Source organism: Lathamus discolor, chromosome 4, assembly GCF_037157495.1.
Source record: "Lathamus discolor isolate bLatDis1 chromosome 4, bLatDis1.hap1, whole genome shotgun sequence".
NCBI lineage: Eukaryota > Metazoa > Chordata > Aves > Psittaciformes > Psittacidae > Lathamus > Lathamus discolor.
The window spans coordinates 4,674,005-4,698,702 of record NC_088887.1 but is presented as its reverse complement, the minus strand read 5'-3'; the positions used below and the strand labels follow the sequence as shown (position 1 = coordinate 4,698,702).

Sequence of the window (24,698 nt, the reverse complement as noted above, 5' to 3'; positions counted from 1 at the left end):
TGACTTTTCAAAATACTTGATAAATGTTGAGGCTAGCGAGTTAATGTAAAAACATCTGATGCCCCACTGGTACAAAATGAAACTTCATTATTTCCAATTCGGTGTCTCTTAAATGTGTAGGGGGATGTATTTACATTAACTTCCAGGGGAAAATAAAAGTAGCAAAAAAATAAAGCAGACCCTGCTGCCTCTCCTGGTCCTGTTGGTATTGTTTCTTGTATCAGCTCAGGGTTACTTTGCCAAAAGCTGTGTGTGCAATGCATGATGCCTGGATTTTAGCATTCCTTAATTTTGCTCAGGTGGAAAAGTGAGCGAAGCTGTCTGTATTCTAGTGATAGCTGTAATGGGAGGCCCTATTGCAGCTGTGGGTGCTGGGAGGCGGCTCTGATGCTGTGCAGGTGGGTGGGTGGAGGTCAGAGCCAGGTGAGAGCAATCTCCATTGATTGGTCCTTTCTTCTTTTTCCTCACCAGCTCAGCTGTGTCCAATTGCCTGCCTGAATCAGCTCCGCTGCCTTAATTTGCTGTCTCAGCCCCACCTTGTCACTGGGGTCTTCATTGGTGATTCCTGGCCTGCTGGTTGGCTCTGGCTGCCATTTCTGGACCTGCTTTGCTGTCTTTGCTGCAGTACGGCTGCTGCCCTCGTGTCACACTGGGCTCCCGGATCCCTAGTCTTTGCAGAGTGAACGGCCCACGCTTCTCCTGACGGTAAGGTGCTGGCTCCTCTCCTTTATGGTGGTGGTTGGTTTACCTTTATTACTCTCTTTGGGTGTTGCAGCTGTGATCTCAACTGAAGTATCAAGGCCAGGTTGGACGGAGCTTTGGGTGACACGATTTAGTGTGAGATGTCCCTGCCATGGCAGGGGGGTTGGAACTGAATGATCTTAAGGTCCTTTCCAACCCTAACTATCCTATGATTCTCTGATTGAAAGCTTTAATTTTGGATTGGTTTTTTCTAGCCTAGCAGTGCAACAGAATGAAACAATTCTATTGATGTTGGTCAAGTTACTTAGCATTCTGCACCCATTAGGATGGAATAGTGCTGATGTGGTTTAAAAAAAACAACAACCTCCCATTAATACCATCTTTTACTTCTTTAGCTACTATAAATGCTCTCGTAATGCCAGGTTGCCAGATACTGTTACGGCCTGATTACTGGATTTTCAGCCTTAACTATATTAATTTGCAAAAAGAATTTTATAATTAATGTCCATTCATCAGTTCAATTCACGAAGGACAATGTGTGGCGTACAGGAAATTAGAGCTCTGGAGATAAGAAACTCTCCCTCTCCCACCTAGCAACAATGTAATTAGAAGTGCTGGGTTAGGGGAGCAGTTCTAAATTATCCATTAAGTGTAAGTATTTGAGTTAGATATGTTCCTTTGTCTAACGTGACTGAACATAATTTGACTTAGGGTATGTGAGATGCTGGCTACTGCAGCAAGCTGACAGATGACATTTCTCATAAACTATATTTTGGGATATGAAACTTTGTGCATGTAGTCTGTATTTATCCAGAAAGGGAGCTGGGAAGTAAAAGGCAGAGTTAGGATTATGTACCATTCTTTAGTGAATACTTCCAGAGATGTGCTGTATGGTTTCAATTTGTTATAATGAAGTTCTGTTGTAATAAATACACATAGTAAATTGCATAGGAGGTATGAGACAGGATTGATGGTGGCTATAACAAAGTTTTCTTTGTGGATAAGTATATGAAAGGATCAGACAGTGCCAGTCTCTAATTCACGTACTCCGCTGTTGAAAGAAAATCTCTCCTGAGTCCGATGGATTGGAAAAAAGGAGTTCACACTTTATAAACTTGCTTGTGTCTGCATGGTGTGGGTTTACTGTTTGTTTGGGTGTTTTTTAACCTTTTGCTGTACCTGTGGGGTTAGTTTGTGAATATTGTCGCTGTCTGGTAGAGTCTATTGTTCGAATATATAAAACTGTAGCAGTTCCTAATAGCTTGTACTAATACCTGTACTTGATTTTTAAATTCACCGAACACCAAATCGGCAACATAACTGCAAAGCTGAGCTTTACTAGTACAGAAGCATTTCTGCAAAGGAAGCTAAACAGTGAATTTATAGCATGCTCATGACTTCATCCTGTATGGTTTCCTGGTGGATTTGATTTGTTTATTTGGAAGCACAGTAAGGGTAGTCCCAAGGTACAAGGTCAGGTTCAAGCTTCTCAGCTTTAGCAGAGCTTGGGGGCCAGTGGTGTGTAAAAGTCAGAGGCTTGTTTAAGAGGAAAAGCATGAGCCCTGGGCAGCTGGTGCCATGCCCTTGAGCAGTTCAGACTGATTTTGGGGTAATATGGGATGTCTCTTTCCTTTCTTGCAGGCTCCATCTTCTTGCAGTTCAAGCAAGGCCAAAGATGTTAATTTAGACTTTTCTTATAATCCTTATTGTCCTTGGGGATGTGTACAAATCTCATTTAGCTGCCTGGTTGCTAATCTATTAATCTTATTTGTAAATGTGTTAAATATTGGACTGCACCTTATCTATCACAACCTTATCAGAAAATTCAGGCAACACCAGATAGAACACGAGGTGTTGGATAATGAATTAAACAGGCAAAATCAGCACCTGCGTTTCTTTTGCATATTGCATATGTATGATTTTTGTCTGGAATTTTCAATGACAAAGTTTCAAACACTATGCCAGATGTTTAGGTCATAAGATCACCTTACAGGCCTACAGTCAGGAAGTTCACCTTAGGAAGAAAATGCAGTAAACCACTTATTTTCCTTTGTTACCAGTGTTGTTCTGCTGTTTATAGCACCTGCCTTTTCTCTCTGATACTGATAACTATTTAGTATGGTCAGCCTAAACTCAGGGCAGCTGTTCTTAGTTGGAAAATGGTAGTTCTGCTTGGGAAGTGAAGAGTCCTGATTCTCACCTCCCGGTTATATGAATGGACCTAGCAACAGACATCTCCTTAGTATGTACAGAGGTATTCTGTAGGTAGGTGAACAGTAATGAGTGCTGCAGTAAGCTGGGAATTCACAACATGCCTTTCTTTGTGTAATACCACACTTTCAGGGAGAAATCAAGTGAACCTGAGGCAGTGGGAGCATGCCTTGTGCTCTGGGGGTCAGTAAAGCCTGGGGCAGGTTGCTGGCATCGTACTCAGTACCTCCAGTTCTGGGATGTGCTTAGCAATGTTTCAGACTTGTCTCTTGAGGTATTGATATTAGATTGCCTCACGTGATACAAGGACCATGTGTTTCTTGTCTAGAGCTATGTAATAGAAAGGGTCTTTTGTGATGTACAAAGATACAGCAACATTTTGGTTCAGAAAAGTTGGGTTTTTTTGTTAAAAACCTGAATTGCATGAAAGGACGTAAAGCCTGACGTATTGTTTAAACCCTGGAATTATGCCCAGTTACCATGTCCTCTGCACCAAGCTTCCTCTTGCCACTTAGTTTAAAACCAAGCTTCGAAAGCAGATTGGTTCCCCCCACTACCCCTTTCATACCACAGATATAAAGCAGAATAATTACGCTTTTTAGTGGTCATTTGCTGTTGTTTTGCACAGGTTTATTTCAGCTAAGTGGCTTTCAAGTGTGTACAAAGAATGATAAGAGAAGGTTTCAGTCGATCACTTAAGCTATAAACCATCTGCCTGTGAAATGTGATGTTGGTTTCCCATAAGCCTCTTTTAAAACCTACAGATTGCTTAAAAGCAGTAGGATAAAGTGGTTCACGGTGTAATATTCCTGAATAGATTTGTCATGACTGCAGAAAGTGTGTTAATTTTGAAACCAGGCCTTCACTTCTGCTTAGTGCACTCGTGTTTTTCATTAACGTTTCCAAAGACCTACTCTGTCGTATTGGCGACCAGGGATACCAGTAGGATGCACAAGCTTTATGCTCATCTTTGGACAGTAGGTGACCCTCTCCTTCTCTGTTATTAGGCCTCTTGGAAACATTTTGTATGCTTTTTCTTGTCTTGCTGTGTTTCTGTGGTCCTGTGTGTGTGGGTGTGCATCTCTCCAGTCTCCTGCACAGAGTAATTTCCTTTCTTGGTCCTGCAGCACGTTCTAATGCATAAAGTCATATTGGTTTCATGATTAGAAAATAAATTTATTTCATGTATGTGAATGCTAGGTCAAGAAACGTATTTTCAGTATAAATAAATATGTTGCAATCAGTTTAGCTGTTCTTTGAGCACACAGAGTATTTGAGACTAGGTAGCAGTTCCAGTTTATTAGATTTGTTTGCAGCTGTCTGTATTTCCAAATTCTTCAGTGATTTGATTGGGACTTCTGGAAGATTTAGTTTGCAAATCCCAATTTTTTCTCACAATTTGGGGATAGCTTAATTATAAATGTGGCACATTAATTTGTGTATATGAACAAAAAAGGAGAAATCTCTAAAAATCCATGGAAAAGAGAGTGCAAAAAGGCTTGAAATGGCATTGTCTTAACCCATTAGAGTTTTTGTATCATTTCTCACAGTACGACTCAACTGGGATGTTTGATGTGTGATTATGCAAAACAAGGATGGATTTCTTTTGTTTTGGGACAATTTTGTTGTATAATTATCCATCACTAGGGCTAATCCATGATACCTGGATGTCATCATGTAAATGCTGCTTTCTATTCGGGTGTTGATGATACAAGACGATAAATATTGTCCCTTTCTCTCTTCTCCTACTGTAGTTGCCTTCTCTAAATCTGTGTGAGATGTCATGCTTCCAAAGAGTAATTCATAGTGTGAATGTGGAAGAACTTTTGTATTCTCAGCATAGGTCACTACTTGGAAAGGTGAAGCATATGTTTATGTAGCTGCTATGAATATTTACCTTTAAGGGCTCATTTGGGATAAACCTCAGATTGGTGGCATTCGGAGAATGGGCATGTTGTTGTTTCCCTTACTCAAGGTAACCCTTTAGAGAAGTCTGAAGCTTGTGAGAAGGTGGAGGTGAGCTGAGACTTAAGTGTCTGGGTCTAGCCTCACCTGAGGTTTGGTTCCAGTACTGCTTGCTCAGACTTGCATGTTTGGCTTGGCAGATTGGGATCAGAGAGTCTGAGGCTTTGAAAACCATCATTATAGATAAGCGTTCTGTGGTGTGTGATACAAGTTACCAAGGATAAAAGTTACTCATATACTTATTCTGGAAAGCAGTTAAGTGTCTGGGCTTAAAGGTAAAAACACTGTCAGATGTAACAGCCAAGAAACAGAGGCAGTTTTCAATTCATCTGAAAATACATGGTAATTCCACAACCTTCATTCTGACTATTTCACCATAGGGAAAAAGCTGTCATAATATGAGCAATGGCATGCTTTGATTAAAATTTTAAGCATCTGTGACAAGTGAAAATTTTTCCATGTTACTGGCATGTGGAGAATCTGCAGGGGGTTTGAGGACCTTTGTGATAGCTGTGAATAAACCTTATTTTACTAGAACTCCTTAATGAAGATGTTGTATCTTCAGACTAAAGAGTAAGTCGGACTCAAGTTACCCTTAAACTTAGCAGAAAAGAGTGTAGATTTCGGCTTCCACAAAACAGGTCTTTATGTACTTGAAAGCATAGAGAGAACTTTTGTTCCTGTTGACTTACTTGCGAGCAGGGTTGTGTCCTCATAGAAGAGTCTCAAAGGTGAAATCAGAAAATGTTTAAGATAGGTTTTAATCCCTGATTACTAAGTATGTTATGGTGTAAATGTGTGCTTATGTCTTGTCGGGTCACATGTCAGTGTCCTCTCTGTGTTGACTTAATCTCTTTTTCTGGGGAGTATTAGGACTCATGGAGGTGGCTGAGGGACTTAAAGTGTTAGTTAAATGAGGTGAATGTGTTAGTTAAACAGCCGTCCTACTACAGTGGTGTTGCTTTCTTACACTCTAAAAGCTAACTTAAAAGGACTGAATTTTCAGTTGTTACATAGAATGGTGAAGAGAGGCCCAAAGGTGTTTAGGCTTTTTTAGGTGCTTGGTCAGAATGCAGAGGTAGAAATTGATGTAATATGGATGAATCTCATAACCCTGCTCTTGTTTTCTTTTTCTTTTTCTTTCTTTTTCTTCCTTTTTCTTTGCAATGGCAAGCTTTGACTCAACATTTAAGAAATCACCCTTCCCGTGCTCAAAACCCATTCTCTCCAATTACCTTTACACCTTGCTCCTGAATGCTAGGTGCAAATTTCAAATTCATCACAATAGTATTGTTAGTTATTTTGCCCATTTTCATTCATTAACATTGAATTTCATTCAGCATTTTATCTCTCATTCACTGGTATGAGATACTTTTGTGCTTTGCAGTCAGGTATAGACTTGACAGTTGCAAGGTGTTTGGTAGGCTACATAGGCTGTCACCTTTTTCAGGCTACAAATCTGTGTTTTAAGATACTGAGATGTGGGCTTAGAAGAGAGCGTGCGTATGAAATTTTGGTTCAAGTGGAGACAGTTCTTCTCAGTTCCATTTTCTAGATGGAAAAAGATGGTTTTAACCACCATGCTCTTTCTAGTCCTTAACTCTGAGAAGAAGCTGCCAGCCTTATGAATTTCAACAAGGCCAAATGCAAGGTCCTGCACCTGAGCTGGGCCAATCACAGGAACAGCTACAGGTTGGGCAGAGAAGAGATTCAGAGCAGCCCTGTGGAGAAGGACTTGGAGGTGTTGGTCAATGAGAAACTGAACATGAGCCGGCTTCACAGTGTGCGCTCGCAGCCCAGAAAGCCAATCGTATCCTGGGCCGCATCAAAAGGAGCGTGACCAGCAGGTGGAAGGAGGTGATCCTGCCCCTCTGCTCTGCTCTTGTGAGACCTCACCTGGAGCATTGTGTGCAGTTCTGGTGTCCTCAACATAAAAAGGACAAGGAACTGTTGGAGCAAGTCCAGAGGAGGCCACGAGGATGATCAGGGGACTGGAGCACCTCCCGTATGAAGACAGGCTAAGGAAGTTGGGGCTGTTCAGCCTGGAGAAGAGAAGGCTGCGTGGAGACCTCATAGCAGCCTTCCAGTATCTGAAGGGGGCCTATAGGGATGCTGTGGAGGGACTCTTCATTAGGGACTGTAGTGACAGGACAAGGGGTAATGGGTTAAAACTTCAACAGGGGAAGTTTAGATTGGATATAAGGAGGAAATTCTTTAAGGGTGGTGAGGCACTGGAATGAGTTGCCCAGGGAAGTTGTGAGTGCTCCATCCCTGGTGGTGGTCAAGGCCAAGTTGGACAGAGCCATAGGTGACATGATGTAGTGTGAGGTGTCCCTGCCCATGGCAGGGGGGTTGGAAATAGGTGATCTTAAGGTCCTTTGAAACCCGAACGTATGATTCTATGTGCGTTACATAGCATAGCTTTCTCTTCCGTTCTGTTCTCTTTTCTGTTCTCTTCCGTTCGATGCCATTCCCTGCACGCACGATAAGTTGTACAATGAGGAAACGATTTACATGAAATGCCAAATTTCAGCAACCAGAAGCACTTTCAAAGCCACACATCAGAACGGTTACAGGTGGAAAGAGTGTTTTATTTAGAAATAAAGTTATTTTAGTTGGCTTGGTTTAGTTTAGCTTAGTTGAGTTAATTTCAGCCTGGTTTAGTTTAGACCCTTCAGCTGAGCTGGGAAAAACCTCCCTTGCGGCCTGACAAAGGAAGGGCAGGGCAGGAGCGGTGCCGTGGTGGTGCGAGAGCAGTGCAAGAAGAACCCGGCCAGAAAGGGCCAGGGCAGACCTGACAAGGGGTGGTGCTCAGTGCCACAGAGGACAGCAGCAAGTCCCGGGGCCACGCTGGGGCCACCCTGGGAGTCCAGAGGCTGCCTCCCCCCGGATGCGGGGCACGAGGGCCACCTGCGTGGTGCACGAGCACCGGCCGATAACGCAGCCAGAATGGCCCCAGGAGCCCTGACAAGTGGTGATGCTCAGTGCTCAGAGGAAGGCAAAAAACCCCCGGGGACCGGTGCTGATCTGCCCCGGGGGAAAATTCCTTCCTGACCCCAGTGCTGGTGATCGGCTGCTCCCTGAGCACGTGAGCAAGACCTGCTCCTGGTCCACACGCTGGTTACGCCTCTGAGGGGACAAAGGGACACTGGCACTGTCTTTTCTGCCTCTGTCTGGAGCCATCTCAGGGGCTTCCAACAACAGCAAAATGGCGCTGGTCTGATGACTCCTTGGAGCAAGAATCTTCCTGTGCTTGGCAGTGGAGCTCCAGAGCACTGGGGGAGGGCACTGAGCCATCTGCGCATCCTTCTTCTTCTGGCTGCTGCCACTCTCTCCCCAGGAGATGAGGATGGCGAGCTCCCCAGCGAATGAAGAAGGATTTCCATCCATCCGTCCATCCAATGATCTTTGAGCGTGGTCCGTCCAGGAGCTGGAACGGCAGCAGAGAACCTCCTGCAGCCTCGTGCATCTTCCTGTTCCCTCCCTCGGTCCTGCCCTCACCTAATTCCCCATTGCCCAGGAGATGAGGACGGCGAGCTCCCTGACGATTGAAGCAGGATTTTCATCCATCCATCCATGCATGCATCCATCCATCTGATGAGCTTTGAGCATGTCCCCTCCAGGAGCTGGAACGGCAGCAGAGAACCTCCTGCAGCTTCGTGCAGTTAAGGGTTCCCTTACTCGGTTCTTCCCCTCACCTGATTCCCTGGTGCCCAGGAGATGAAGATGGTGAGTTCCCTGACGACTGAAGCAGGATTCCCATCCATTCGTCCATCCAAAGAGCTTTGAGTGTGGTCCCTCCAGGAGCTGGAATGGCATCAGATAACCTCTTGCTGCTTTGTGCAGCTTCATGTTCCCTCCCTTGGTCCCCCCCATCACTTGATTCCCCATTGCCCAGGAGATGAGGACGGCGAGCTCCCTGAGGACTGATGCAGGATTTACATCCATCCATCCTTCCATCCATGCATCCATCCATCCATCTGAGCTTTGAGCATGGTCCCTCCAGGAGCTGGAATGGCAGCAGAGAACCTCCTGCCACTTTGTGCCGTTTTATGTTCCATTCCTTGTTCTCCCCCCCTCACCTAATTCCCCTTTGCCCAGGAGTTCAGTATGGCAAGCTCCCTGATGACTGAAGCAGGATTTTCATCCATCCATGCATCCATCCGATGAGCTTTGAGCGTGGCCCCTCCAGGAGCTGGAACTGCAGCACGGAACCTCCTGCAGCTTCCTGCAGCTTCAAGTGTTCCCCCATCAACCCCCTCCTCCTCCCAGGAATTCCCCCAATGGCTCAAGGGCTTCCTCTGGGATGCCCTCAGGCTGCCAGCTCTGTCCCGGTGGCAGCGCCGGGCACTCTGGCAGTGGGACAGGGGAGGGCGCTGGCCTTACACTGCCCCAGAGCATTGTGATGCCGCGTTGCCGGGTGCTGGCGCTATGACATGGGTTCTATTAGTTCTCTTTGAATCCTTTTGTATGCTTTTTCTTGTCTTGCTTTTTTTTCTGTTTTTGTGTGTATGTGTGCATCTCTCCAGTCCCTGCACAGAGTAATTTCCTTTCTTGTTCCTGCAGCAAGTTCTAATGTGTAAAGTCATTGGTTTCATGATTAGAACATAAATGTTTTTTCACGTATGTGAATGCTAGGTTAAAAAGTGTATTTTCGGTATGAACAAATACATCGCAATCAGTTTGACTGTTCTTTCAGAACATAGAGTATTTGAGACTAGATGGCAATTCCAGTTTACTAGATTCAGTGGAAGTTGTCTTGATTTCCAAATTACTTAGTGATTTGACTGGTACTTCTCCAAGATTTAGTTTGTAAATCCCTTTCTTTTTCTCACAATTTGGGGATTTAAGATATTGATGCATCCTGCTGACCACCAAACTCCATTTGAGATAGGCAATAATTAACCCAGCCTTTGGTGTCTTACTCTGTGCCGCACCAAGGGAGCGACTGATCCTTCCTAGGAGGACTTGATGTCCTTTTAGGGGCACTACTGAAAATGAGTGTTTCCTGGTTTTGGGCTGTTTATTCCTTTATATTTGAAAGTGGAAATACCCCACTACGTTAACTTGATGCCTGCTCATGAGAAGGTGTGTACTTTATCAAAGAATTGAGATGAATTTGTGGTGTGTTTAAACTAAAGGCATGTGTTTGTGTCCAAATGCACTTAGTAATTCTCTTACCCTAGTTGTTCTTTGTTTTCCCAGAACAACCTAGACTTCCCCATCCTGTGAATTAGCCTTGTGTGTTAAACTTCCTAAAGACTAAGTTTTTGTTGGTCATAGTTTGGTTTATATTTGTGTATGTTTTTTGCAGGATGCTTGCTTTTGTTCTTATTTCAATGCCTAGTACAGCTGTGTTTGCACTTTCCTGGCCTGCAGTTTCAACCCAGTAATGGCAAGTTATAGTGTAGAGGGTACAGATGGAACATCTGCCTATGAGATGCACCACTCTCTTAGGTTTGTTAACAGACCAGCCTGTTGAAAGGCCTTCACAACAGCTGCATTATTAGACCATGTTGGCAAAGCCCAGCAATTTTTTCTTTATGGTAGCAGTTTGATTCGTGTTGCATCAAAGCTGGACTTCAAATACGTGGTTACTTGCCAACTGTCGCACCCATCTGGGCAGTGGGACAGTCTACAGAATTAGCTGTTTTCTTATGTGTAAATACTTGGGGTTTAACCTTTGTGAAGGTTCCAGTGCAGAAATCTAAGTGCAGACGTTCTCTATTGGCACATGCAGTTTTTGCCAGTGCTGAAAGTGGATGGGGTTTCACCTGGGCAAAACTGGTTTAAGTTGGTAGTTGAATGAAGCCTATTACCCTATTTGTCTTGCAGTGAACTGTGTGCTGTTTGTTTCTTTCCTTGTGTTCATGGACGGTTTCAGATTAATATCTATGGTTCATTTAGCAAGGAGAGTGTGTTTGGGTTCCCTTTCTTTTCAAGAGAAATTGCTATCTGTCAGTACCATGCCCCCTAAAGACAGAGGCTTATCTGTGAAACCTCCTTCCAATTATTGTATAATGAATTCCAACCAGTTCATTAAAAATGAAAATCACCAACGAGACCTTTTAGGCCTATGTATGCTGTATGGTTCAGTGTAAGTACAGTGTAATCTGAGCAGGCAGATAAGACCATATCCCTACGGTAATCTGTCGACACTGTTCACAGTGTTAAATGAAAAGAGGCTGTATGTAAAATTTCATGAAGCTCTCATGAAGCTGCCTTGAATGAAAGGTTTAATTTTTGATTTGGGCAAGAGTAACTCTTGTCCACAAGTCCTTCTGTCTGACTTAGTGCAAAGTGCTTAGTTACCCAAGTACCTCATCGTGTTTGTGGAAGGTTGAATTAACTTGCAAGAAAATTTTGTCATTTGGGTTGTTTTTTACTACTTACTGTCGAAGATGCATTAGTGTTTTCTAAATGAATTTTCCCAATTTTAACCCATTAATTAAATTTTTCACTATCGTATTCACATAGTTTTTGTCTGTAAATCACTCGAGCTCGATTTTCTATTTGGGCAACTCATAAAACTGTACCGTGAGCTTATAGGTACTGGACTGAAATGCTTAATCTCTCAGGGGATGTTCACAGTGCCCAACCTGAGATACTCATCTGGTTTAACTCTCTCTACCTCCTGCATTTCAGAAGGTAAAAGAAGTTGTGTTGCCCTCTTGAAAAATTAAGTTTTTTTTCTATGCCGAAAGTTGATATTTTGATGATTATCATGGACAAAACAAAGGAAGAGTAAGACAGTATAATCTTTCTTCTTGATGGGGGGTGTGTATGTCTTTGAATATGAAACTGAGTGTGAAACAACATAATGAAATCTAAGACTGATGGCTACTACAGTGAGTAGGGTATTCATGCCCATTTCTAGTTCTGAAATGATTTCAGCCGTGGAGGAAAATGGCCTGCATGCCACTGGTGATGTTTCAGTCAAAATGCTTGTTCAGGAAGCTAATTTGTATTGAAAATAAATGAACAGAACCTGAGTGAATATTTTGTCTACTGTAAATGTATTTTTCTAAGTCTCTTACAAAGGCATTTTTCATTATTGCTTTGCTGGGGGAGGGGGGGAAAGAGACTTTCTGCTGAAAATTAAAACATTTAGACACAAACTATTTGTATTTATAGATACGTAATTATTTATATTTAAATGTTTAGACACAAATCTAATTATTATGGGTATTGTATCTACTGCTTCAGGCCTGAGTCCCAGTTTGTACATGCAGTCTCCCTGTATGTCCTTTCCCATCTTCTCGCCTGTCCACAGTCAGGAGCAGTGTACCTGGTCAGGTTGCAAATGGAACCAGTGGCCTTTTCCTGTGGTGCAAAAGAAGTAGATTCAAAAATGTGGATGGGAAGAATCAAGCCAAAAAATTTGGGGTACAGTAGGAACCAAATACATTGTTTTGAAAATGCAAGGGTTTTTTTTGTTTGGTTGGTGTGTTTTGGCTTTTCTTTTTTTGGGTGTGTGTGGTTTTTTTTGTTTGTTAATATTTTCAAGGAGGCCAAGTGGAGATGCACAAGAACTGTGATGGAACATAACTTCTAAGTTGCTATTAACAAAAATGGTCCTGCTTCCATTTGTTACAGTTTGGTGGCCTTGTCCCCAAAATAGTATCAGACCTATCTTGGCACAGAGATGATGAGGATGAATTAAAACAACTAGTAAATATCTAAAATACTATTGCACTTCACATTAGTGAGAAGAAGAGGTAATAATCTGCTGTTCTGCTTCACATGGCCATCTTAGTTCATTCAGATACCAAAGCTCACTTGGTTATCTCATGTCAACTCAACTGCACATCCAGGAATCCTTTTCACTGTCCTCAGTGGTGCTTGTTTAATTTTAATTCATTTATCATTGATATCTAAATACAGTATCTGAACCTTCATTTTGAAAACAGATATTCCTGTGTGGACTTGAGAAGTGGATTTGTATTCTTGCAGTTCTGATAGATCTTATTTTGTCTCTTCCCACTTGAATTAAATCCTCCTTCTACACAGGTGATTGGAATTGAGAGCTTGCATGGAAACTGTTCACATCAATACAGAGTACAGTGGGAATAATTTCCTTACCTTTTCTGGAAGTTGTGCATTATTGATGCCGTTGGCCTTCTCACAAATGTGGGATATTTATACTATGAGTTACTCAAATCTCGAGTAAAACAAACTTTTCTCCAGCTCTGATTTTATAACAGAAATGTTTGTTTTCAGTCTTCAAGTAACTTTATAGATACCTTTCCATGATTTAGTACTTGAAAATCTGATTCTTTATTACACCAGTCTTCATGTCTTTCATGTTTCATGTTCTAGTCCTTTCTTGTGAGTGTTCCTCCCACTTTTGTTTTCCAAGGAATTTCATTGCGGCCCTTGTCCCATGTGCCTAGGTGATTTGTGAGTATACCAAATAGTATCACGTACTTCAGGAACTTTGTTAGATGGCTTCTAGCATTAGGAATCTTCACAGGAGCATGAACTGTTTCTCTTTTAACTAATTTGCTATTCACTGTAAGGATCTTGTACTAATGTGTATAATTACATTTCAGTGATGAACCTTACCTTAGAATGTACTTTATTCCAAGGTAAAAATGTCAGGTTACAGCTGGACTGCAGTTTTTGTCTGAAAAACTGTTCGTGTATTGTCCTATATTTGCTACTTTTACCCATGTTTTTCTTGTTTAAAACTTGTTTTTAAAGCTTTTCAGGCTACTTAAAATCACTCTCTTTTCCCTGTTACCAACTTTCTTGCATTGTTGTTGTTGTTTCAGGATGGTGCCGTGTTTCACTAAACGTATAGAAAACTTATCTTTGGTCTACAATTCTATGTGCTGCTCTGTCTAAATTTGTGGCTTTGGAGTTGCATGGTCAATGTGTTGCGTTTTGAAGTTCTGCCTGTAAATCACTTTTGGGATTACATATTTCTATACTTCTCCATACCCCCTTACCCCTCCTCTTCCCACGGCAGTGTCACTTTTTCTTCCATTTTCAGCATCATCTGCTGTATTGAATGCATTATAGAGCATTTTATTGTGTGGCTTCCATGCGTTTTCTGTGATTAATGCTGCTTCATCACTGTGCATGTTTACTTACCATTTTTATGGCTGAAGTTCAGCTTCATTTTTAATGCAGTCTAACTCAGTCTGACTATGTGCAGTTCTTACTCTATCTCTGCTTCATCTTTAAGACGTAATATTCTTTGGTAAGTCCTTTTCTTTGTTACTTTGTAAGACCTCTGCGTACCCAAGTATTCCATTAGTATTCCATTTCACAAGTGGAGAGCACCCGTTACAGGCAGTACTTTGCACCCTTATGTCCTGATGAAATTCAGAGTTTCCTTTGTGCTCTCAAGTTCTTAACCCAGTACAGAATGGTTTCTCTACCTTTATTCAAATTTCCCCTTTTGAAACAATGGTTCTTGATGCAGCCTTTTTTTTGCACTCCAGTTGAAATTGATTGAATCAGATTGTAATCATTCCAGCTGTAGTTACTCTGTACAATAAATTGCAATGTGTAAGTTCTGGTAAGTAATGAGGGCATTAAGAATGAATGCAATAAAATTATCAGTTCAAAATGCTACCTTCTAAGAAACCTTTTCTTGAAAGCATGCTAGTATGCCAACAATAATTCAAAAGATGGGTTTTATTCATTACATTGCTATCAGATATGAATGGTTTGGGTGTTACGAGAGCTATTTTAGCAACAAATAGATACATTTTTTGGATTGTGCCCTATTTTTTAAGGTTTTTTTGGTAAACAGTCATGTAATTGGACTTCTGGAAATCCATACATACAGATAGTCAGTAGTGCAATATTTAGGGGAAAAAAACTGTTCATGCAGGGAAAAAATAGTGGAGGAAATTACATGCTGACTGCAGCCACTGAAATGGGGTCAGGCAGACTTTGGTACAACACATTTCATGGGGAATTCTTTTGCCTAGTAGTAAGTCATGGAGGGCCCAGGGCTGATATGACATGAATGACTGCTGCTTAGTAGCTCCTTCGGTGGCTGGAATGAAATGCCTTTTGCTGTGCGAAGTCACCGCTTGCTCCTGGACTCAGACTGTCTTGGGACACTGACTCAAATCCTTGTGTTCCTTCTGCGTTGATCATACAGATTTGGCTGCTGTATTTTGAAAGCACACACATCAACACAGTGTGGCTTTCATGTAGAAATTGCTTTTTGTTCCTCAACTCCCTCCTTAATTCCTGACCTTCCTCCTTAGGTCTGACTTTTATGTAAAGAATAAGAAAAGGAATAATGGAAGGCTGTGTAGTATGTGAGGAGAGTGAGGGGGAATGTTGCTTCCTGTGTGTTTGGGACTTGAAAAATATTGGAATGCTTGGGAAGCAGCAGCAGGGAATTTCCCTATTGAATTCATGTTTCGTGCTTTTAACTGCAAAACAAATAAATATAGCTACCAACATTGAAATCTTGTCTCTTATGTTTTACATACTGATACGTGGATGACTGTGCTAAACTTCGTAAGAGTGGGTTGTCACCTCTGATCTCTCCTTGAGGATTCTTTATCTTGTCAGTACAGATAAATTGCAGTTTCTCGTGGTAGTTCCAAGATTGCTGTTTGAATCTGGCGCTGCTAAGCCACACGCTGCATTCAGATTATGCCTGGTTATCAATGATGCTCACAGGAACAGACTTTTTACTCTTAAGGCACAGCTTAAAGTTTTTCCATCTCCACAGTGTTTTTGATTGAATCTTTCTGATACTTGAGACAGCATTGCCTTTTCAGGTCAATGTAATAAGAACCTAGTCATAACCATAAATTGTGGCTGAGGGTTAGTGAGGATATGAGGATATTTTGCTGTTTCTGATGCCTTCCATGCCTGCAGCACCCACCTGTCATGTGGATTCTTCAACTAACTTCCCTGCCTAGTTAGATGCAGCAGCCTCTTCCTCCTGTGTTTTGGAAGACCAGGGAAACATCATCCGTCTTACGTTGGTGAGAACTGGTGTCCGCTGAGGTACCCCATCACTCACACAACAAAGAGCATGTTTTTTTGCTGTGGAGTATACTCCGCAGCATAAGTCACATGTGCTGTGTGTGAGGAAGAACTGCAGTATGACAGTGGGTAGGGCTTTTTGCTTTGAATCCTGTGGGGTCTTTGATGTAATACTAGCATAATATTTAGTGAATCATTATGATGGGAAAAACACAGCAGTCTTACGAAAGTCACTGTTAGTTCAGCTTTTATGACTTCAGGGTAATAACATGAGGTGCAGGGTTCATGTAATTGGCTTTTCTGGTTTTGTTTTGTATGTGCAGTGAACAGAGTTGTAAAAGAGATTGTAGTTCACCAGCAGAAAGAAAAAGTAGCCAAAGCACACAGTAATAGTCTGTTAATGTACAGGCTGTGTTTGAATTGTTAGAAATGTTGTCTTCTGCTGAGTGAGAGTTGCCAACAGTCAAATGTATTCTAACATGGGGTGTGGATCAGAATCCGCTTCTATGAGCGTAGTCTCAGTCCAAGCTAACTGAAACCAGTTCCCTGCAGAATTCAAAATAGGAGGATGTTCTCCAAGTGTATGGGCTTTCTGCCATTTGAATAACTGAGATTGGCTCAAGTGTCTTTTTGGGTTTGTTTTTTTCCTCTGATAACCATTAATGAGGTTTAATTCTTTGGATTTTACTGCGCTGGGTATGCCCATCTCTCTCTCTCACACACTGCAGAGCCCAGGGCTGGACACAGGATTCCACGTGTGTCACTGGTACTTGGTAGAGGGGAGGGAGCACCCCCCTCTGCATGGAGTGAAGAGAGAGAAAGAATATGGGGAAACATATTTAAAATGAAGGTGGGACGGGGATGTCACACACACACAGATGTGTTTCAGAGCCATCTCTTTCAGAACTTGGACAAACCACTTTGTCACCCCATTCACCGTTAAAAAGGAAGGGGAGGGGAAATAGGGAAGGGAGGAATGACCCTAACATTTTATGATTGACTTTATTGTGCTACTTCCTCTGAAATACCTGTTCTCTCAGAATTTCGAATCTATTTATCCCTGCAGCCTTTTTGTATGAAAGATACATTAAGTGTATCCTGAGACTGCATAATGATTTCAGATGGATTACTAAAGGCATGCACTAAGCCTGTTTCATGGGGGGAAGCAGGGCTAGCTAATCAGTTTCTTTAAAACCCATTCAGTAACCCCTGGAGTTTCAGTTGCCTTTGGGCACCTGTATGTGACCTCCTGGAGAAACTTCAATATGTTGTGCATTCTGCACCTGGTAATATGTCAGCGGGTTGAGCTTCCGCGGCTGGCAATGTAACCTCTATTGAATAAAAGTGAGAATGGGGTTTCATTTTACAGGGAAACCATTTTCTTGAAAAGCTTTTTAAAATATCTTTGTTCCTAGCTCTACAGCTGCACGAGAACTCTTCAGCAGTGTAACTGACCATATTGCCTGCCTGCTGCCTGCCAGCTTTTGTTCTACGTGACATTTGCAGTTTTGATGCTGAACCTCAAGGCTCAGGATCCACCAGGTCTCCAAACCGCTCACCTGAGCCACACAAGCAGTTTGACTCTTTCATCTTTTAGTTTTTGACCCAGCAAAGTTTTGGGTTTATTTTTAGGGGAGAAACTATTTGCTTTATGGTTGCTAACTGCATGTTGATGAGTGGAATCATTTAAATACTGCTCACTTTGCACATCGGTAAGGGGGGAGCAGTTCCTGCGTGTGGCATTCCTAATAGCTTCATGTATTGCAGCTTGCCACTCTGGAGCTGGCCCACTTGCTGTCTGCCTTTCTATTACCTCTCACAGTAATCATTTACACTTTGTACTGTGGAAACCTAACAAATCCTTGGCGTGGGTGGCTGGGCCGTGCACAGCTGGTGTAACAGAAGATTAAGTTGCCCATACACTAAACAGAATGATTGATAGCCAAAGTTTCCACCTAGCAAAGTGCAGTTTCGTTGCATAATTACAAGAATTATGTGCAGCACTAAATCTATTCCCTGACTGTGAATTGAAGGGTTGTTCTGACTGAGTTATGAAAGAAATTATAAACTAATCTGTGGAAACAACATCTGTTGTACACAGGCAAAAAAACACTCTTAGAAGAAAGAAAGAGAATTTATTTCCCTCTGTTCGCAGGTTTTTATAAGACAAAAGGAGAAAACGGGGAGTATTACAGTCAGTAGCTCTTGTACAACACGTGTTTATGTACACAATCTCATTTGATGGAAAACAAGGAGGTTTGTTTTTAAATATGTGCAGGGACATCAAGCATAGGGAAGACGTATTGAGTAAGATACAAAGAGTGGGAATCTGTTTCCGTGTCTGTTCAGCATGTGGTCTGTTGAGCTTGTGAGATCTTTGTCATTAATGTCAGAGATTGGAGGTGAGGTTACCCAATAATTATGCTGCCGGAGACTAGAACTGAAGTAGGGAAGGCTGCCTGAGCTCTAGAAATATGCTTCCCCCTTTCATGTAGTGTCCTGGTGCGATTGCCTATTGGAGTAGTTACAGTACATGGGCAGCTTCTGTGTATGCATTTTTACTTACACAAAGATACCAAGGGTGTTGGAGGTCAGGTATCGGTGCTGGCTGATTTAAAGCTAGGTGGGCTTCCTTACAACTGTAAGTGACATTCATATCTGCGATGGAAATGTACCTTTCAAGGTAGTGCAAAAAATCATCATCAGATTTGGGGAATACTGGATGAGAGGGGCAATGAAAAGGGTAGAGTCAAAGGTGGAAACAGTGTTACCAGCCCAAGTGATGATTTGGGGTTTTGTGTTTTGAAGTTTTTAATTTACTTTGGTTTTACTGCGGCAGCCACAAAAATGCTCCGGTTTACAAGGGAAAATGAATTCGGTTTTGGCCTTGTGAAAGTAAAGCTGGTGATGAAACATCACCTAAGTACTGACTGAAGGGAGGAATCGTTGCATGATCTTGCCAAGGCGCAGAAGTACCAGAAGCTTAGGTGGGTTAAGAGTGAGGGGGTCAGGGATCACGGTTGTGGCTGTGACTCAGGGGTGCTAACTCAATTCACATACTTGTATATTTGTATATCCTTTGAGTCATCTTTTGTTGCTTTCTCTTTTTATAGGCCATTATCTGGCCTGTTTAGCTGAACATGATTTTGCTTCTGCAGTTAGGTTTACTGTTCTGTGCCCACCATTAATTACAGACGTAAATGTCACCATTTGCATATAAGGTCTGTGAGTGTGATCAGGTACTGTTACTACTAGTGGTAAATGAATTAAATTATCGCTTAAAAAATGCAGGGTCTTTTAGAAAGCAGGAACAGCAGCCCTTAAAAGTGATACTGTGCCTTCAGATACAAACCTGGTGCAAATTCTAGTGTTAGGAATGAAGAACTGAAGTCAAGAGAAGCTATGGAAATGTGCTCTGTGGCGTCTAGTCACATATGGGGAAATAGTGAAAACTTCTCTAGGTGTTACTAAATAATAGTAAGGATAATTAAAAAGGGACGAAAATTGGCATCAGATAATGTGACTTCTTTATTCTTCCTCTCATCTACAGCAGCCTTGAGAGACTTTGCTGTTAGAAGTTTACTGGTTGCGGTTCTCAGGCCAACTCCTTCCTGTGATTTGTGTGAAGACAATTTAGGTGAGTACAGTGAAACTTGAAAGCGCTCTGCACATTTACAAGAATCCTTTACAGAAAAATATACTTTGACAGCAAGTAAAATTGCTGCCTGCCTTCAGTAGGGATGTCTCAAGTGTACAGTTAAGGTGTATTGTAAATTATTCCTTTAATGCTCTAATGTGTTTGACATGCTCCTCCCACCCCAGTCTTTGAAATAAGTATTCAAAGAGCAAGGGGGACAGTCTGCAGTGGTCTTCTTTCCATGTTTCTTCCAGTTTTACTTTGTGTATGTACTGTTGGAACTTGCAAGTTACAAGTGCCACTAGAACACTGAAAGTCAATTTTTTCAATAGAAAAAATGGCTTCCAAGAAGCTTACTGTCTCTTTGCTGGGTGTATTCGTAGGCATATTGGTAGGGCATTAGCCAGCCTTAGCACGAAGGTCTCGTTAAGCTTTGCAGGTAGTGCAGCTCTTTAGGACTGGGCAGTAGCACTTCTCCACATTGTCAGTCTGTGGGATAGGAGGAAAAAGTTAAATCCTCCTTAACACCAACTCTTATCCTTTGTTCTAGCAAGCTGGAGAAGAGGGTGTTACTGAGCAGTGGCACTAGGTGCTGAAATAAGAATACTCCAACAGTATTTTTCATAAGGGTCACTACATCACTTAATAAAAGCAAAACCCCAAAGAAACCAAAATGCAACCAAAACCACGTACTGAAGTGGCAGACAAAGCTAATAGCCTTTCATCAGTACCACTGTTCTGTGGAAGCCATGCTCTCTGTGAGCTTTGGGAGAGGCTGCCTGACTGGCTGCAGTGCACCGCCTTGGTGCAGCTCTTTGGGTTGGGTGCTATGTGTGTGGGGAAGGCTGTACTAGTTACCCTAGGTTTTGCTTTTTAGCCTGTGTTAGATGCTGTGAAGAGAGTCTCTTTGTCCTCTGCTGCTCTGAAGAACACGTGCATGCTTGATCTGGCAAGTGTAACACAAAGTTTTGGGTTGGTTCTCATGTAATTTTAGAAAGCTTGTAGGCAGTAGAACCAGTGCAACTTGATTTGCTATGGGTTCGTCCCATCACAGCCGGTCAGGTGGTCAGAGACAGATGATCCCTGTCAAACCAAAGCAAGCTTGAAATGCAGGAGAACATGTTTACCTGCGCTACTGTCAGTAACAACATCAAAACACACTCTATTTTACTAAGGTCAATCATAATTGCTGATTGATATGGCACTAATGAAATTCAGGTCCTAGCAGGACCCTTTATTTTTGACTGAAGAGAATATATTTATTTTGCATTAAAATACACATGGAATGATTAAAAATATAATGTAACAATTATAAAATTTAGCAGTATTTTGCGTTTCTCCACCATTCTGGTTTTGTGATTAATTGTCCATGTGTGCAGTTTCTCATGTTACTTAGTGACCTGTTAATCTTTAGTTTCCAGTTGGACACATTGGAAAATGTGGAGTTAATCACAGCAGATTACTACATCATGTTGTAACTATCATCCTCTTCAGTGTTTCTTTTCCAGATCTTATTATAGCTGCAGAGGGGATATAACTAGTATTTTTTAGGCGTTATTGTATGTTGGAATATTATAAGCTAAGGAACTAAATAAGGAATAAAAGTTCAAAGATACTTTTAATATACATAAATTTCCAATTCCCATGAAAATCTAAGATGAAGCATGTAATCCACTGTGAGTTGTGTATTAATCCTGTGGAATTTGCCTGATATTTAAATGAACAAACACACCACTAAGAACTGTCTTTTGTTGCTACAGGGCCACAGTGATCTTGCAGCTTGCACAGGGAGGTGGGGGGGGGGGGAAGATGCTCCATCCTGGTCTCATGTCCTGCTGCAGTTACTGTTTATTTTTAAACTCTTACATAATATATTCATGTAAGATGTTAAAGTAAGGGCAGTAAATACTAATACTGCAGTAAAAGTGATGCAGTTGGCATGCCATTACCTGCAAAGACTGAACATCTAAATATGGCAATATTCTTTAATGTGGAACTGTCAGGTACTGGAATTAAACTCTGTTGCACTGGAGATTTTCCACTGTACTTTCCGTTTAAAGAAATTCATACGGTTAAAAGGAGTTACAGTCAGTTCTTTGTCTCCCACAAATTCAAGGCGTAACATTTTTAGTGTGAGGAATGTGGAATAATAGGTTTATACTCTGAATTAGCTAAGGGCTACATCCAAAGCTACAGCAATTATGGACCCTGCTACCTATGCTTAAAACAAAATCTGGTTTAAGTATCAGTATTAATTGTGCTTGATAGTAGGATAAGAGGCACTGTGATCAGATCAGAAGCCAGTGGCGTGTATAAGGAGTCAAGGGGTCAGGATCTAGCTAATTTCATTTGCTTTGGGTTTGCCTTTGTGTCACAGGAGGCTTCTGACCCAAGCCTGCTCCCAGTGGTTCGTGATCCACCTCATGATGGAGCTGGGTGGCAGGTCCCAAGGGTCCTAGGAAACCCAAGGCAGTTGGGCTAAATGATGCTGCCAGAGTGGGGGCTCTGCACAGCACTGTAGTCCTTCCATCGCATACACTTCTTACCCATCCATTTCTTCCTTGTTATTTACAAACAAATTTTATGGACCTTTTGCATTTTAGAGAGGAACATCTGCGGTCTCAAGTACCTGCTGTATTTTAGAGCATTACTAGCAAAGTGAAAAATGGGTATTCTCGGAGAGGCTGAGAATAAAACAGGTGTAATCATTGGAATATTCCTGAACCCTTGTAATTTCTTTCCAGAACTGTATATCTGATGATCAGTACACTTCATTTAAGAAGTCAGTGGTTTTGATTTGTTAGTGGAAGGACTTGAAGAGGGAAAATGTTCAACTTACAATGGCAGGGAGGAAGGGAAGAAATCCTTTCAAATGACTGGGTGCGAGGAAAAGAGGTCGAGCTTTCCTTCAGTGGGACTGTTGTTATTCAACCAGAAATGGTCTGTTTGCCCTCTTTGTAGCCCTGGTAAGTTCTTTGGGAGCTCACAGAATTTAAAGGCATCCCTTCCAAAGTACAGTTCTTGATGGAAATAGAACTCTTGTAATGGTTTTAGACTGAACTCATCCAGAGAGCTTTGGCATTTCCAGTGATTCCCCATCTGAAACAAAAACCCAAAACAAGAAGTCTGTGATCCATAGCTGATGCAAGTATTTTGTATTTATTGCTATTCACAGGGAATGAAACAAAAGTTCAGGAAGAACCGTGAATGTGACGTTTGGGTTTCTTTAATAAAAGGGGTTAACGCTTGCTGGTTTTCTCTTGAGTCTTTGTGTTTTTACAATGAAATGTGTGTGCAACCTCCTCATGATTTCAGAGGTCTTTAATCAGAAACCATGGTTTTGACCAGAAAAGTTTGTTGGAAGTTGTCTGGGAAACTTGTGGAACCTGTGCCCGCCAGAAGCGCACGTGGATTACAACCTGGAATGCAGATTCACTGAGTTGAGTATGTTAGTATTCCTTGTATATGCATCTTTGACTACCCCATCCGAATTCCCAGTTAGTGTGAAGGAAGTAATGCCTTGCCTCACTCATGGCCTTGTTTAAGAAGCTGGCCATACCTGCAACAGGATTAGAGAGAAGTCTGAGACAGGGGTTTAAAGTAGGCGGTTGCTTTGCAGTGTAGAAGTTACTTTTTGATACCTATTCCCATGATAATGTGTGTGTTTTCCTATTGCTAAAAACCACCAGGGTGCAGAAAATGAGCTTTTAAAAGTTCTGTTATCTTTAATCTGCTTTCTGTGGTGCTGCATTCTCTGGAAGCTGCGTCCTTGCAGAGGCTCTCTGCAGTTATAATAAATTTTCAAGTTTGAAACTAAAATATCAGCAAAAAACCCATCCTAACCGGTTGCCAAGAACGATACAGCAAAGAACACAACCCGTGTGAAATGGGTGCATGGTTGACCATCGCTAAGAATGAAATCAGCCTTTAAGCTGCCCGCAGAACTTCATCAGGGCAAAGCTGCTCCTGGTGTGCGCAAAGGAAGAGCTTGCACTTTTTGTCTGAGCAGTGGCGTGAATGTGAATTGAAGATCCATATTTATGTGGAAGGAAATCTGGTTAAACCAGCCCTTGACAGGCATTTCTGATCTTCCTTAATTTCTGTATGGTTCTGAGCTTTGCCCTTTTAATGAAAGAGACAGGAACCAAACCCAGATTTTTATTGTGGTTCTCAGGTGTGCATAGGTGATGCTCCAGTGGTCAGAGGGGAAAGAAGGGAAAAAGGAGAAGGCAAGGGAACATTTTCATAGGATTATTCTCTAAACTGGCCTGTGAAATGTGACTGGATTGTGTTTGTAACCACAGGATGCTGGATGAACGGTAGCTCACGTGGAGGTCACTGAAGCTTCTGCTTTTCACTCTCTGGCTCCTTTACATGGTCTCCCAGGTGGATTAATTTGGGTGGGAGGGGGACTTGTGAAAATATGGACTCTCACTTAGAGTGCAGACTGTATTCTTCTTCACAGGAGGCTCTGAAATGATGAGTGGGCAGGCAGGGAAATGCATCTGTCTGGGTTGAGTATTAAAGGGTTACCAGCTGAGTAGCTGGTAACTGCTTTCTTACCCTCTTCTGTCATCTTTGCCCCTCCAGTATTCAAAACTGTCACTTGTTAGAACTTTTTTTCCCCTTACAGATAAGTAACAAGTTACTCAATTCTTTTTGAACTTTTTAAATATACTCTTTAATACAGTTAAATCTGGATTCTCTAGGTGCCGCTTTGATGAAATAAGTAAAGTACTAGTTGTACTGCAAGTTTATAGCGGATTTAACACGGATAATTGGTTTGGTGAGGGCCAGGGTTGGCTGGTGGGGGTCAGTGGGACTTGCACCTCAGGTACAAGTTTGCTATGCCATCAGTGCTGTGGGGCTGGAGGGAGCTGGGGCTCAGTGTTACCTGCTGTCATCAGGGGTGAGGGGAGCCCTGGAGCATTGAGTGGGGGGCTTGCAGAGTCTCCCCAGGAAACCTCTGCCACGTGAGGTCTGGCCTCGGAGGACTTGTGCACAACTGTGTTGGAATATTGTGCTGCCTGTGCTGCAAAGATGGAAAACAGAAAACCACAGACAAGCCAACTTTTTCTTCCGTATAGGTGGTTGGTAGTTCAAATAACTAAAGTGCGTTTTGTGGTTAAAAAGGTCCCAACTTTATTAGAGAAATTTATTCAGTCTGTATTAGCTTTTATTCCACCCCAATTGTTTTTTTTATCTCTTACCATATATG

The 24,698-nt window shown here is 42.0% G+C and overlaps 1 long non-coding RNA gene across 3 annotated transcripts in view; it reads left to right on the top strand.

Moving 5' to 3' along the window:
* The first annotated feature begins 499 nt into the window (after nucleotides 1-499).
* Nucleotides 500-24,698, top strand: part of LOC136012937 (uncharacterized) — a 274,847-nt gene continuing 250,648 nt past the window's right edge. For all 3 annotated transcript variants that reach the window (XR_010612084.1, XR_010612085.1, XR_010612083.1), the window contains exons 1-2: nucleotides 500-705; nucleotides 19,394-19,480. This is a non-coding gene — a long non-coding RNA (uncharacterized LOC136012937). The remainder of the gene's footprint in view (nucleotides 706-19,393; nucleotides 19,481-24,698) is intronic.